Consider the following 14,612-nt stretch of genomic DNA (forward strand, 5'->3'; position numbering starts at 1 on the left):
CTGTGTACTCCAAATTAAATTTGTAAAATCACTTCTTTTTTCCCCTTCTTTTAACTGTGGAAAATCTAAAGTCTTCAAGAATCCTTGATGAATTCAAGTTCTGTCTTATAAATAGTACTAACCTTGTTTCATAAATTAGCATCTGAAATTAAATTAGGCATCTAATAAATATTTGCCGAATGAAGTAGACTTTAAAATCTAAGTATGTTGAATAGTGTTTCCTCTTTAAGACTATTTTCTATTATAAACTTAATACCTGCAAATTTTAAAGATTTTAGTGTCTTTAAAAAATATTTCTTACAATCAGATACAGTATTCTTCACCAGGGGAATTCTGAAAAGTAAAATTTCCTCCATGTCATGTCACATTTCTTCCCCTGAGGAAAAGTTTTGCACAACATCTTTGTATGCTCTTCCCAGAAATTCTCTTTCCAAAGTATGGTGTGGAATAGTCAAACCCAGTGTTTCCTTGTGGTTCTCATCCTCTTCCATGCTGGACCTCCTTCCACCAAATTCCTGCTCCTTCTCTGAGAAGATTTGCATCAACTCATAAGTCTTCACTCCCTGGAATGTTTCCCTGGGTCTCCCTTTCCAGATACTGGTTTCCTACCTCTTACTTGGCCCTGTCAGACTGACATCTGCTAGCATCAGCCAATGCTCTGTAGGCTTTCAGAAATAAGGAACATTTCCCTTAGATTTAAGGGTAATCTCTGGGAGACCAGAATGGAGTTTTTCTCGTGGATAAACTTTACTATAGAATTTTCCATGGTTTCTACAGCCATGTTCTGGCAGGCCTGTTGTTTTTCAGAACCTGTCTTATATATCCAGGGACAGGGGCAGTAGCTGGGAATGTCAGAATTGTTTTCATCAGACCACATCCCTTATACCTGAGGTAAAACAGTGGGGCTTAGTCTTTGACCAGGGCTGATGATTTTTCTGGGTAGCCTTCTGACTGGGATAAGGTGGGGTGCAGCGGACTTGATTGCTAATCTGACCCTTCCTTCTTAGTGTGTCAGGAATTTATGCCTTGGCTTCCAAGTCAGAACTGACTCTGTCAACCCGGATTTTAGTTCCTTGAAAGCTGCCAGTGTTACTTTTTTCACACTTCTTGAATTAGCCTCGTTGACAGAAAACTTCAGGGTTACATCAGGCCTCCTATGAAGTTCTGTTTTTCAGGAGTTTCATAATAAATTCTTCTCTCAGAAATTTTTCCAAAAAACTCTTGTTTTCCACTCTGTTGTATATTCCTGATTTTAAAATACCTCTGAAGTGTTAACACATATACAGGGAACTCTGCTTTTTTCTGTTGTTTTTATTATATATGTATTACATTTTTTAAAAACATTATTTTTAAAGAAAATAGAGATAGGTCTTGCCATGTTGCCTAGGCTGGTCTTGAACTCCTGGCCTCAAGCAGTCTTCCTGCCTCAGCCTCCCAAAGTGTTGGGATTACAGGCATGAGCCACCACATCCAGCCTCTTTTCTGTTGTCTTTATGATTAGAAATTGACATTATTCTTTTTGTTATCAAATAGCCACTTAAAGGATGTAAGTTGGGTGTGCTGGCATCTTTGAAAGCAAATACAATTCGTAATGCTGGACCTTAAACTTTTTATTCATCTTCTTCATCCCTACTTCTCTGCCACTTTGTAGGATTTCTTTTTTTTTTTTTTTTTTTTTTTTTTTTTTTTGAGACGGAGTCTCGCTCTGTCGCCCAGCCCAGGCTGGAGTGCAGTGGAGCGATCTCGGCTCACTGCAAGCTCCGCCTCCCGGGTTCACGCCATTCTCCTGCCTCAGCCTCCCGAGTAGCTGGGACTACAGGCGCCCACAACCGCGCCCGGCTAATTTTTTGTGTTTTTAGTAGAGACGGGGTTTCACCGTGGTCTCGATCTCCTGACCTTGTGATCCGCCCGCCTCGGCCTCCCAAAGTGCTGGGATTACAGGCGTGAGCCACCGCGCAATTTTAACCACCACTGCAGTGGCTCCTGGTGCTGCTAAGATCTCCTCCAATTTCTGGTAGCATGTAGTCCTGTTGAGACGTTCCATTGCATGTCTTGTAGCTGCCTCAGTAGAAGCCCGGTTTCCAGGGCCTTCTGCCTCAGGGTATTATCTACTGTGGACCTCCTTTCCCTTTCCAGGAAAGACTAGTTTAAGAAGTAGTCGTTCTTTAACTGAGTCTCAGAAGGCACACAAACTTCCAAATTTCATATTTTAAGAAGGAATTTCCAGGACCTAATTACTCTAATATGCTCTCGGTACCAGCTGCTCCATCTGAGGGAGTTTTCCCAGGACCACCTTGGACTAGCATGATTGGTGTTGTACCCAGCACCATACGTCCAGCCGTTGGACAGCCATGGTGAAGAATCACTTCCGTCGTAGTTCCAGGATAGCAATTTAATTTGCAGTGCAGCTACTGCTGCACCTCATTCAAATGACCCAAACAAGACAGGTCCCCCAGATGTTGGCTGATGCCTCTTTGCCCTTCATCTCCTCTGTCTGCTGACGCTTTTCTCTGTTTAGCCTCATTTCCCCCCAGGTGCAAAGCTCCACCCCTTAACCATTTTCATAAAAGTCCTCTGTACATAGTTTTCTGTGTATGTCATTACTCTCCTGAAGTTTTGATGGTATCAGTCAGCATCACCTCTCAGCTCTTACTTCCTCTGTCTTCTTTCTCTTTTCATCACTCATCCTCTTCTTCCACAGGAGCATCTCAGAGGCTCCACAGCTACTCCACAACTTACTTTCTACCTTTGGCAAGTTATTTACCCTTCCCAGTACCACTTAGCATATCCAGAAAATGAGCACGATATCAGTACCTACCCCACAAAGTTATTGAGGGGATTAAATGAGTTAATGTGTGTAAAATGCTTAGAACAACCCTGTGAGTGAGGTAGTACTATTATATCACCATACACAGGCTAGGATTTCATGTTTCCCAGTTTCTCCAGCTAGTATGTAGCAAATCTGGAATTAGCCCAGGCAATCTGACTTCAGAGCCTATCCTCTAAACCACTAAACTATCCATCTTTTTGTAAAAAAATGTTATATCATCAGTTTTAATTCTAAGACATTATTGACATCCTAACCTCTTTGTTTTTTTAAAAAATTGTATTCCCTACAATTGAAAAGAGAAAGTACTGTTTTTTATTTGTTTTAATAAAAGAAGGTTGGTTGTTGTATTACTGTTCATAAAGTTTGGCTTTTATTTTGGCTAACCCAAACTTTTTACTATCTAATAGTTTAAATATTTTTAAAATATTTTAAAATATTTCAGAAAATTCCTTAATGAAGTTGAAATCAGAAGATGGTATATATGGTTTAATTAGTGAAAATATCCTTCAGTGGTGAATAACTTAGCTGAATTGACAGATAAAGATCCTGACAGATTATTAGGAATGTAGTTAATTGTCTTTAAAGTTATAGTTAATTATCTGGTAAACTCTTTTTTAAAAAATTGATTTGCTCTGCTAGGTTGCTCTTTTTATCATTTAATTCTATACTGATATACATAATATCTTCTTTAGTCTCAGAGCATACTGTATAAAAATATTCTGGAAAAAGTCAAGTAGGTCACATGGTAAATAGAAAATTCTTTTAATGCTTTTATTAACATGGACACATACTTGCACACATCTATTTTGTTTTAAATTTTTTATTTTTAGTCATTATGGGTAGATAATAGTTGTATATATTTACAGGGTACATGTGATGGTTTGATGCAGGCATATAATGTGTAGTGATCAAATCAGGGTAATTGGGATATCCATCACTTCAAGCAATTATTTCTTTGTGCTAGCAACATTCCGTTTCCACTCTTTTAGTTATTTAAAAATATACAATAAATTATTGTTAACTATAATCACCCTATTGTGCTACCAAATACTAGATCTTATTCCTTCTATCTAACTGTATTTTTGTACCCACTATCCATCCCCATTTTATTTCCCTCTTCTTGCTACCCTTCCTAACCTCTGGTAACCATCATTCTATTTTCTATCTCTATGAGTACAATTTAAAAAAAACTAAGCTCCCACATATGAGTGAGAACATGTGAAATTATCTTTTTGTGCCTTGTTTATTTCACTCAACATGATCTCCTCTAGTACCATCTATGTTGTTGCAAAGGATAGGATTTAATTCTTTTCTTTATGGCTAAATAGTATTCCATTGTGTATATGTACCACATTTTCTTTATCCATTCATCTGTTGATAGGGACACTTAGGTTGATTCTAAAACTTGGCTATTGTGAATAGTACTGCAATAAACATGGGAATGTAGACATCTCTTTGATATGCTGATTTCTTCTTTTGGGTATGTACCCAGCAATAGAATTGCTGGATCATATAGTAGTTCTGTTTTTAGTTCTTTGAGGAATCTTCATAATGTTCTTCATAGTGGCTGTACTAATTTACATTCCTGCCACCAGGGTATGCGGTCCCTTTTCTACACATGGTTGCCAGCATTTGTTATTGCTTATCTTTGGATAAAAGTCATTTTAACTGGGTTGAGATATCTCATTTTGATTTTGATTTGCATTTCTCTGATGATCAATAATATTGAACATTTTTTTCATATACCTATTGGTCATTTTGTATGACTTGAGAAATATCTATTCAGATATATATGTAAATATATATATTTATATATTATTTAATAGGTATTTAATTTTAACTAATAAATATATATTTATATATATTTGATTTATTAATATATATGTATATATTTTTAAGAGATAGTATCTCGCTATGTTACCCAGGCTACTTTCGAACTCTTAGGCTCAAGCCATCTTCCTGGCTCTGCCTCCCAAAGTGCTGGGAGTACAGGCGTGAGCTGCTATGCCTGGCCTGCCCATTTTAAAATTGGATTATTTTATTTTTTCCTATTGAGTTGTTTGAGTTCCTTATATATACTGATTATTAATCCATTGTCAGATGAGTAGTTTGCAAATATTTTCTGCCATTTTATGGGTTGTCTCTTCACTGTTGATTGTTTCCTTTGTTGTGCAGAAGCCTTTGTAATCCCATTTGTCCATTTTTGATTTGGTTGCCTGTGCTTGTGGGGTACTACTCAAGAAATCTTTGTTCAGATTACTGTCCTGTAGCGTTTGCCCAATGCTTTCTTCTAGTAGTTTCGTGTCTTAGATTTAAGTATTTTATCCATTTTGATTTGATTTTTGTATGTGGCAAGAGATAGGGGTCTAGTTTCATTCTTCTGCATATAGATATCCAGTTTTCCCAGCACCACTGATTCAAGAGACTTCCTTTTCCCAATGTACGTCCTTGGCACCTTTGCTGAAAATGAGTTCATTGTAAATGTGTGAATTTATTCCTGGGTTCTGTATTTGGTTCCATCGGTCCATGTGTCTGTTTTTATGCCGTTACTGTGCTATTTTAGTTACTATACCTTTTTAGTATAATTTGAAGTCAGGTAGTGTGATTCCTCTAATTTTGTTGTTTTTGCTCAGAACGGTTTTGACTTTTCTGGGTCTTTTGTGGTTCTGTATAAATGTTAGGATTGTTTTTTATATTTCTGTGAAGAATGTCCTTGGTATTTAGATAGTGATTGCATTGAATCTGTAGATTGTTTTGGGTAGTATGGACATTTTAGCAATACCAATTCTTCCAATCCATAAACATGGAGTATCTTTCCATTTTGTGTGTGTGTGTGTGTGTTCTCTTTGGTTTTTTCATCAGTATTTTATAATTTTTATTTTAGAGATCTTTCACTTTGGTTAAATTTATTCCTAAGTATTTTATTTTACTGGTAGCTTTATAAATGGGATGACTTTCTTGGTTTCTTTTTCAAATTGTTTGCTGTTGGTGTATAAAAATGCTATTGATTTTTGTATGTGATTTTGTATCCTGTAACCTTACTGAATTTATTTATTAGTTCTGATAGTTTTTTAGTTGCATACACATATGTTGTGGTCAGCATATATCCACATAACTTTTTTTGTGGCATCGTGTGCAATAGGTACATTACAGAAAAATAAATATATTTTGTTGGTTTGTGTGTTTCTTGATGTCTGAATGATACAACTAAGTAAAGACTTATAAACATGATTATATTTGTAGCAACAACTTTTTATCAATATGGACGCTACAGAATTTGTTAGATTATCTCCTTATGTGGCCCTTATAACCCGTTTCTAGAAAGATCAGAGCAAATTATGTTGTTTAAGCTATAAATTATCTATTTTTTTTCCACTTGATAATACCTTTTCCCCTAGGCAAGCATTTCTGCTTAACACAAATAGGTTTTAGGTCACAATTATTAGATGGCATTGCAGAGTTGATGGAATCAACACATCATGACTTGAAATTCAGGTCTGGGCAGAGTCTAGACACTTGTTTTGGTAATAGGAATATCTGGGCTGTTCATATACAGTTAGCTCACATTTGGACGGAAAACCTTTCTCCCCATTAAGATTTCCAAAGCTTTTAGCCTTTGTAAAATGTTGAGTGTGCTGAATAAGAATAAGGGAAAAAAATTCTTGTAGAAAAACATCCTTTCCCTTGTAACCAGTTCCTATTCATGTAAGAAGGTAATAGCTATTCCTTCATTCAGTAATGAAGTTGAAGTAATCCTCCAGGGTACTCATTTTACACAAAAACAAATTGCAGTTTTCATTTGCATCACTGGGTGGCGATTTTTCATAGCCTTATACTACTGTTTAAAAATCCTACAAGCATGGCACTATTTGTAATTACCAGGGTTTTCTTCTGTTATGACATGTTTAATTGTACTTTTAAGACATTATCTTTAAATTGATTACAAATTTACTACTGTAGTAGCAAGCTCATAGTTATTTTAAGTTAGGAAAAGGGGTATTGCATAAATGTTAGGATATAATTGCTTCCAAAACTAAGACAAAAGCATGAATTAGCTTATTATGTTATAGCAAAAACAAGGAAAAATAACAAAAAATAATAGGATATAAATGAAAAGGAACAATTTAGATATTGTTGTTGGTTCACTAATATTGTTGACCAAATATTAAATTAACTTTGAAACAGGCAGAATGAAATTGGGCAAACACTGTCATAGAGATTAAAGGAATTGGGTTACAGTACAACTGAAATGCATCATGGTTTTCAGAATATGCAGGTGCTTCTTAAAGTAGGGCATAAGAACTTCTAGTTTCCATTAAGCTAATTATTTTGTAACACTCGCTGAATGTAGAACCAGAATTTAATAATTCACAGCAGCTTGGATTTCACCTTTTAAAATACTTTAAAGATATTTATGTAATTTAGTCTCACCTTCTGTTCTCCAGTCTAAATGATCAATCAGATTTTGAAAAGAAGTGAGTTATTTTTAAGATTATCTCCTCCTGAATTCCTCATTCTGGGAATCAAACCACATGTACATGCTTCAGTTAAACTATCACATTTTTATATAGAACTTTTAAAGGTAGTCTCTTCATCGCTGTGTTGTTTCCTTTATTTAAAAGTCGAAATTTAGCTGTGTACATAAACATTTCCATTCTAAGGAATGAGGGACAGTAAGTCACTTTGATTCTGTCTAGGGTCAAAGGCTTTAATTAAAACAGTGACAAAAACTAAACCAGTTTTCAACATGTGCTTCCTATTTTTATTCCCTGTTCTTATAAAAATGTATACCAGATCTTTAAAAAATTAGAGTGTTCATGGATTAAAAAGCAACTTACCCTATCACTGTCTCCTTACCCATGTATCAGGATATCCAGAAAAACTCAATTTACATTTAATTTACTTAGCAATTTTTGTGTTTTTACTTTTGACCTTTAAATTGTAAAGCAAGTATGCCAGGATGTTTCAACTAACTCATTATGTAGATGCTTGTTTTTCTATTAAGAAATGTGGCGTTCTGTGTCTAATGGATAGAATTAACAGTATTTTCATTCACTGTTACTTGATTCTGGTTTACCTGTTAATCTAGCAGTGTTTCAGTTTCAGTTTTACGGAGGTGAAAAAGTTAGGTTACGCCGTCCCTATGTGGGGTGCACCACCCTTCCTTAACTCTTTGAATGTACAGTGAAAGGCAATTGCATGAAGGAATAGCAAAGGTGCCAGCTCTACTGAGAGGCAGAACTGAGCCTTCTGTTTGGCACGATTAATTGTGGGAAAGTCATTCATTTTTTTCTGGGGCTCAGTGGACTTAGTTGACTCAAATGTAAATTAGGGATCTATCTCTCTAACTCTGTGATTCTAACCCTCCTGTGCATTAGGGGATACTTAGAGAAAAATACTGGTGCTGGGACCCATTGCTAGATTCTGATTAAATGGTCCTGGGATTAGCCCCAGGTATTGATTTTTTTCCCCCCAGAGTTCTCCAGATGATTCTAGAATTCATGCAAGGCTGAGAAGCACTATAGTTCACTCTAATAATTGTACATAATCCAATAATACGTTAAGATACTTTGAAAAAGACTTCATAAAACAAAGTTACAGTTTCTTTTTTAGTTGAGCCATAGACAAACAAAAAGCAAATAAAACCACAGAATTTCTGGGTAATTACATTTCCTTCAAGATATTAAATCATTAAATAGAAAAAGAGCATAAAGCTTCATACATAATCCTATGAAATGAAATTTGTTTTGTTTTGTTTTGTTTTTTTAAGACAGAGTTTTTGTTCTTGTTGCCCAGGCTGGAGTGCAATGGCGCTGTCTCTGCTCACTGCAACCTCTGCTTCCTGGGTTCAAGTGATTCTCCTGCCTCAGCCTCCCAAGTAGCTGGGATTACAGGCACCCGCCACCACGCCTGGCTAATTTTTGTGTTTTGAGTAGAGACGGGGTTTCACCACGTTGGCCAGGCCAGTCTCAAGCTCCTGACCTCAGGTGATCTGCCTGCCTCGGCCTCCCAAAGTGCTGGGATTATAGGCATGAGCCACTGCTTCCAGCCGAAATTCATTTTCTATGAGTAATATACAGTTTTCCCTTGGTATCTGTGGGAAATTGGTTCAGGACTCCCGCTCATAACAAAATCCATGGACGCTCAAGCCTCTGATATAAAAGAGCATGGTTTTTGCAAATGACCTACATACATCCTCCCATATACTTTAAATCATCCCTAGATTACTTAAAACACCTAATACAATGTAAATGCTATGTAAACAGTTGTTTTACTGTATTGTTTGAGGAATAGTGACAAGAAAAGTTTAGTACAGATGCAATTTTTTTTTTTTTTTTGAGACAGTGTCTCACTCCGTCACCCAGGCTGGAGTGCAGTGGCACGATCTTGGCTCACTGCAACCTCTGCCTCCCACCTTCAAGCGATTCTCATGCCTTAGACTCCCAAGTAGCTGGGATTACAGGCGTGTGCCACCATTCCCGGCTAATTTTTTTTTTTTTTTTTGTATTTTTAGTAGAGATGGGGTTTCACCATGTTGGCCAGGCTGGTCTTGAACTCCTGGCCTCAAGTGATCCACCCTGCTTAGCCTCCCAAAGTGTTGGGAATACTGGCCTGAGCCACCGCGCTTGGCAACCACAAGCAATTTTTTTTTTTCCTGAATATGTTTGATCTACTGTTGGTTGAATCCACCCATGAGGAACTCATGGATACAGAGGGTGACCATTTTTGAAACCTTAGATGTTTTTTGAAAAATCAGTGGAACAACTGGGAAGCGTTTTATTAAATTAATTATACAATGTGAATTCCAGGTGATCTATGACTCTGTCTGTCTTTAGCCATAGTACAACTATGAATTTATGTGAAAGTATTTGACAGTTTAACACCTGTAAACTTTTCAAACCAACATCTGAGGTACTTTTTAAAAATCAGACTAAAGCATTCAAGCAGCCATATTTTAATACAGCTATTTGGGGGAAGTTGACTGTTTTACTGTGGTACTATTTCCTTGAAGGGTGCTGATTCCGTACAATATCTGTAGGGAAAACATTTTAAGTATGCACACCATATTATGTAAATGGAATTTCTCCTACTGTTTCCTTACAGGCTTTACTAATGCTATAACTTCACATCTTGTCAGATTTAACTCGAAAATTATGATGAGTGGCTTTCATATTTACTTAAAGTTTATTATTTCATTATATTGAGGATATAAATAATGAGGATGAGACTGTAAGTAAAATGTACAGTATGAATATTCTACCTTGTATGAATAATTCATATAGGGTTGGAAGACCTGAATGTCTTTCTGGTAATCTTACTACTACAATATTCTTTTATACTTAAGTAATTATCATATTGAACATCTGTTTTTTTATTCATTGTGTGTAACCAATGCATGTTATGAAGGGAAGAATTATTATTGGACTTAACACATTAATCTTTTTTTTGTTTGTTTTTGAGACAGAGTCTTGCTCTGTCTCAAGGCTGGAGTGTAGTGGCGCCATCTCAGCTCACTGCAACCTCCGCCTCCCGTGTTCAAGCAATTCTCCTACCTCAGCCTTCCGAGTAGCTGGGACTACAGGTTCCCGCCACCACGCCCAGCTAAGTTTTGTATTTTTAGTAGAGACAGGGTTTCACCATGTTGACCAGGATGGTCTCCATATCCTGACTTCATGATCCGCCCGCCTCAGGCTCCCAAAGTGCTGGGATTACAGGTGTGAGCCACCATGCCCGGCCACATGAATCTTTATAAATGTGAATTTCTAAAAAATTTAAGTGTTGGCCCACTTGGTTTCTCAAGTTGCCTACCTGACCCTCTTTCAAGTTGTACTTTTCTTCTTTTCTTTCCTTTCCTTACTGTTTTAAAGCTTTTTAATAAACTTTCACTCCTGCTCTGAAAAAAAAAATTGTTTTCTTCTTTCGTTATATCATGATAGAATTACGGTCTTACCTTGGAAGAACAGTATCTCATAAAATAAGTAAGAAGAATGTGGTAAATTAGTGTGATATCTTTTTTTGATTGTAGTAATAGGTAAGTGAACATTCTGGAGCACTTTCTCTGTCCCAGTTGCTCTGCTGCTTGGTAGGGATGCTCCAGATTTCTGGGCCTCACCCACACCTAGTGAAACAGAATCTTCGGAGCTATAGCCAGAGAATCAGCGTTTTAAACAAGCAATGCATTTAGTATAACTACTTGGGAGGAGTTGACTGTTTTACTCTACAGTATTTTTATGTATACTGATGTCTGAGAATTGCTGGAATAATTATTTTTATACGGTATTGGTAGAGGAGCAAAACCATTCTAGGTGGTGGGGCGGATTGTGTAAAGTTATATAGCTTCAGAAGAATCTGATACATAGGCAGGTCTAGTATTCTTGGCTGAATAGAGAGGGTGTATCAGGGCCACTATTGGGAAGTGTGTCCAGAAACATGGTTTGTGGGCCTTGTGTGGTCTTCTCAAATGTTCAAATGTTATCCCATTGGCAGTGAGGAACTATCAGACCATTTTAAAGCAGTAAAGTTATGCGTTTTGTTTTTTTGTATTTTTTTTATCAGAAATTTATTGACAGTTTTTTAAAAATGGAGGTAATTTTTATAGTTTCATCAAGATTGAGAATTCTCTTTTAATGAAAAAACTAATTGCAGCATCATGTCCTGAATGCATCACTGAGAAAGCATGCACATATACTCATACCAGGTTGACAGAGTAAGTCAGAGAAACAACAACAACAACAAATTAATAAACTTTCCAGAACCATCATGCTGCAAGTTATTTTTCTGAACACCTGAGAATTTAACCTTTTAAATCTTCTTTAGCTTCATTGTGATATGGGGCAGACACCACTAGTCCCTCAATATCTGTTTCCCCCTTTATCTTGCCATGTGACCATTTTCCAGTTAGGTGTGAACATTATGATGAAGTCTCTGGCCAATGGAATGTAAGAAGAAATGTTGTGTTGCAGATTCTAGGGAATCTTTTAAAAACACACTGCTGTGTACCTTCCTTACTCCTCTCCCCTGCCCCCACTGCCCTTATCCTGGAATGTGGATATGATGATTATGTAGAATTCTAGCCACCATCTAAGATCATGAGAACTAGGGTACGTTGTGAGGATAGCTGAAGAGAAGTCAAAGAGTTGTGAAGTTGCCATACCAGTCCTTTGGACTTTCCTTTGAACTTCCTTTATGTGAGACACAAAGTTCTGTTCTGTTTGAGCAACTATTTTATTATGTCATTTGCAGATGAACCAAGCCCTAAGTAATACAGGTAGTGAACTGGAAATAATAGTATTTGGATTCTATTTAAGTTCTGTCATTTACTTGCTGTGTGATTTTGAGCAGGCTACTTACCATTTCAGCCTCTTTCTCCTTTTGTGTGAAATGTTAATGATATCATGATGTCTTCATTACATTGTTGGAGGAGATGAAGCAAAAAGAAACTGTACACAGATCTGCACTGACAAAAGGGAGTACAAAGAAGTTTTAATTCTCTTGCTGACCCTGAGCAGTTCAGTGAAATGCTTGGGAGAATGATTCTGAGGTAGCATTTAGTTTAGCTGGAAAGAATTTGGGGATCACTAATGATGTATGTTGTAGGCAAAGGAATGGTGTGCACCCTGCCAGGGCCACATATAGGCCTTCCCTCATCTCAGACTGGAAGGCCAATCTATGCTTATATGATCAGTCCACCAGAAGGTCTATTCACACCCACTAAAAGCTGAAGTGTTTAAAGTGTGCATTAACTAGCACAACATTATTAAGGAGAATTGCTGCCAAACTCTGGTTATCAGTTAAATTTGAAAAGGATTCACTTCCTACAACTGTTATTTCCATAAAAAATGATACATATTTTTATGACTATACATACACACATATTTTTCATAAGTATTAAATACATGATATTCAGGGTTTACAGGTTTACACTGTAGTGTTACTGACTTAAAGGAGTAATTGCTCTGAAAATTTTAAGCATTCTAAGTCAAAAAACTAAGCTGTAAACTTATGGAATGGCTTATTTTTATTTCTGGCATCCATCATTTCCTGATGCATCAGCTGAAAATATGCTTGGCAGCACCAAAGGAAAACTGTAACCCTTAAGATTGTTTGTTGATGGATGGCTTGAAGAAGTTGATAACTGAGATAAGCAGCCATTGTCCCTGTTGCTGTTGCTATGTTAGGGCTTCTTAACCCATGATGAGTTTGGAGGGCTGCATGGAGTGGTCTGGAAACTTCTGACACTACATGTAAAATTTTAGGTTTGTATTTTTGGGGGGAGAACATTCCCTGCATTACATCAGATTCTCAAAGATCTGTAACCCCCAAAATATTAAGAATTACTTTTCTAGATGTTGCATTGGTTGACTAGCTACTTGGGCTGTGATATCTTAGGATATTTTTATCTTAATGGTAAAGGTGGGAGAGTTGTTGTCAGGTGGGACATATCTCATTAGGTACTTTTACTAGTTTGGCTTCAGAAACTAGAATGACTGAACAACTACATAAAAATTAGAGAATGAAAATAGGCAAATGATAATGGAGATGTACAGATCCTAAACTGTGATTGGAGAACCTTTTTACTTGTTATCTTAAAAAGGAAAACTTACTTATAATTAGTAGTGATTATTTGCTCATGGTTTGCCTTTTCACTGATTATTCTAATCCAAGGTGTTTTTCCGCTCCCTTGCCCTCAGCCCAGTGTTTCCTTGTGCAGAGTGCCCAGCCTGTTTCATTTTGTCTGTGTCCTCTTCAGTGTAAAGAGCTCAGAAGAAATCTGTCTCAAGGCTTTCTCAGTTTCTAGATAGCTCTCTTTTTGATCTCATGTTGTGAATCTTCTACATTTATTTGCTTCTTAATCACATGGTATTTTGTAGCAGCTCCTATATTATTGTTTTGTAATGTTATTTACGCCCTTATTTTTGTATGTCTTGCCAATTGTGTTGTAACCTCCTAAAGGACATCTAACCCGCTGCGTATTTTACAAAACCGTAAGCACATGACTTTCAAAAAGCTGATCCTCAGTCCATATATTGTTAACAGGTTTTGTAATGACTTGTAAATCATTTAATATTTGGTTAGAAAGCTTGGTAATAACTTCTATTCAGGTATTTTCTCCAATGAAAATAACTCTTAAACTTATCTATTTCTTGGATTTAAATTATGCTTATTTTATTTAGTTATATAAATGCAAATTAGTAAGCATTCAGAGTAAGCCTGCCTTACTCTGGGGAAGAGGGGCTTCCTTTACTTCCCTGCCTCTGCTTGACTGTGCATTTTAGGAGAGTCAACCTTATTCCGAGCCCCAGAAAGTCAGTGCTCATTTGCCTAAGCCAGTCATGGTGGTCTAATTCACCTTGCCGGTGACTGGCTTAGGAATGGGCACCCATCACATTTCTGACCAGACATGAAGGAAGATCAACCGAGGGACTCATGGACAGATACAGACAGAAGAGCCAGCCACCTCTTCCCGTGGCAGTTATTTGATCTGGGTGAAATGCCTGATGATGTTTGATCTATCATTGCCGTCTTTGCTTAGGAGAGCTACCTTGAGACAGAGGTAACACGTTGAAATGGCAGAGTAAAATGAGGAAGCAACCATGATGACATTGTTGAACTGACGGATTAACTAACTTGGGAGCTGTTTACCTCTGGACTTTTTAGGTCAGTTAATAAATTCTCCCATTAAAGTTTAAGCCACTTTTTAGCTAGGTTTATGTGACTTGCAGCTGAAAATGTCTGCAGTGATGTTTGACAGATGTGCTTGTAATGCTATCTCCCTGGATGA

The 14,612-nt window shown here is 36.9% G+C and overlaps 1 protein-coding gene and 1 long non-coding RNA gene across 2 annotated transcripts in view; both read left to right on the forward strand.

Moving 5' to 3' along the window:
* The window catches only part of UMAD1 (UBAP1-MVB12-associated (UMA) domain containing 1), a 559,686-nt gene that overhangs the window by 360,671 nt on the left and 184,403 nt on the right, over positions 1–14,612 (forward strand). The gene's annotated exons all lie outside the window — the stretch shown is intronic.
* The window catches only part of LOC126949976 (uncharacterized), a 61,598-nt gene continuing 51,665 nt past the window's right edge, over positions 4,680–14,612 (forward strand). The window contains exon 1 of the long non-coding RNA XR_007724016.1: positions 4,680–14,488. This is a non-coding gene — a long non-coding RNA (uncharacterized LOC126949976). The remainder of the gene's footprint in view (positions 14,489–14,612) is intronic.

Source organism: Macaca thibetana, chromosome 3 (genome assembly GCF_024542745.1).
Source record: "Macaca thibetana thibetana isolate TM-01 chromosome 3, ASM2454274v1, whole genome shotgun sequence".
In the NCBI taxonomy this organism is placed as follows: Eukaryota; Metazoa; Chordata; class Mammalia; order Primates; family Cercopithecidae; genus Macaca; species Macaca thibetana.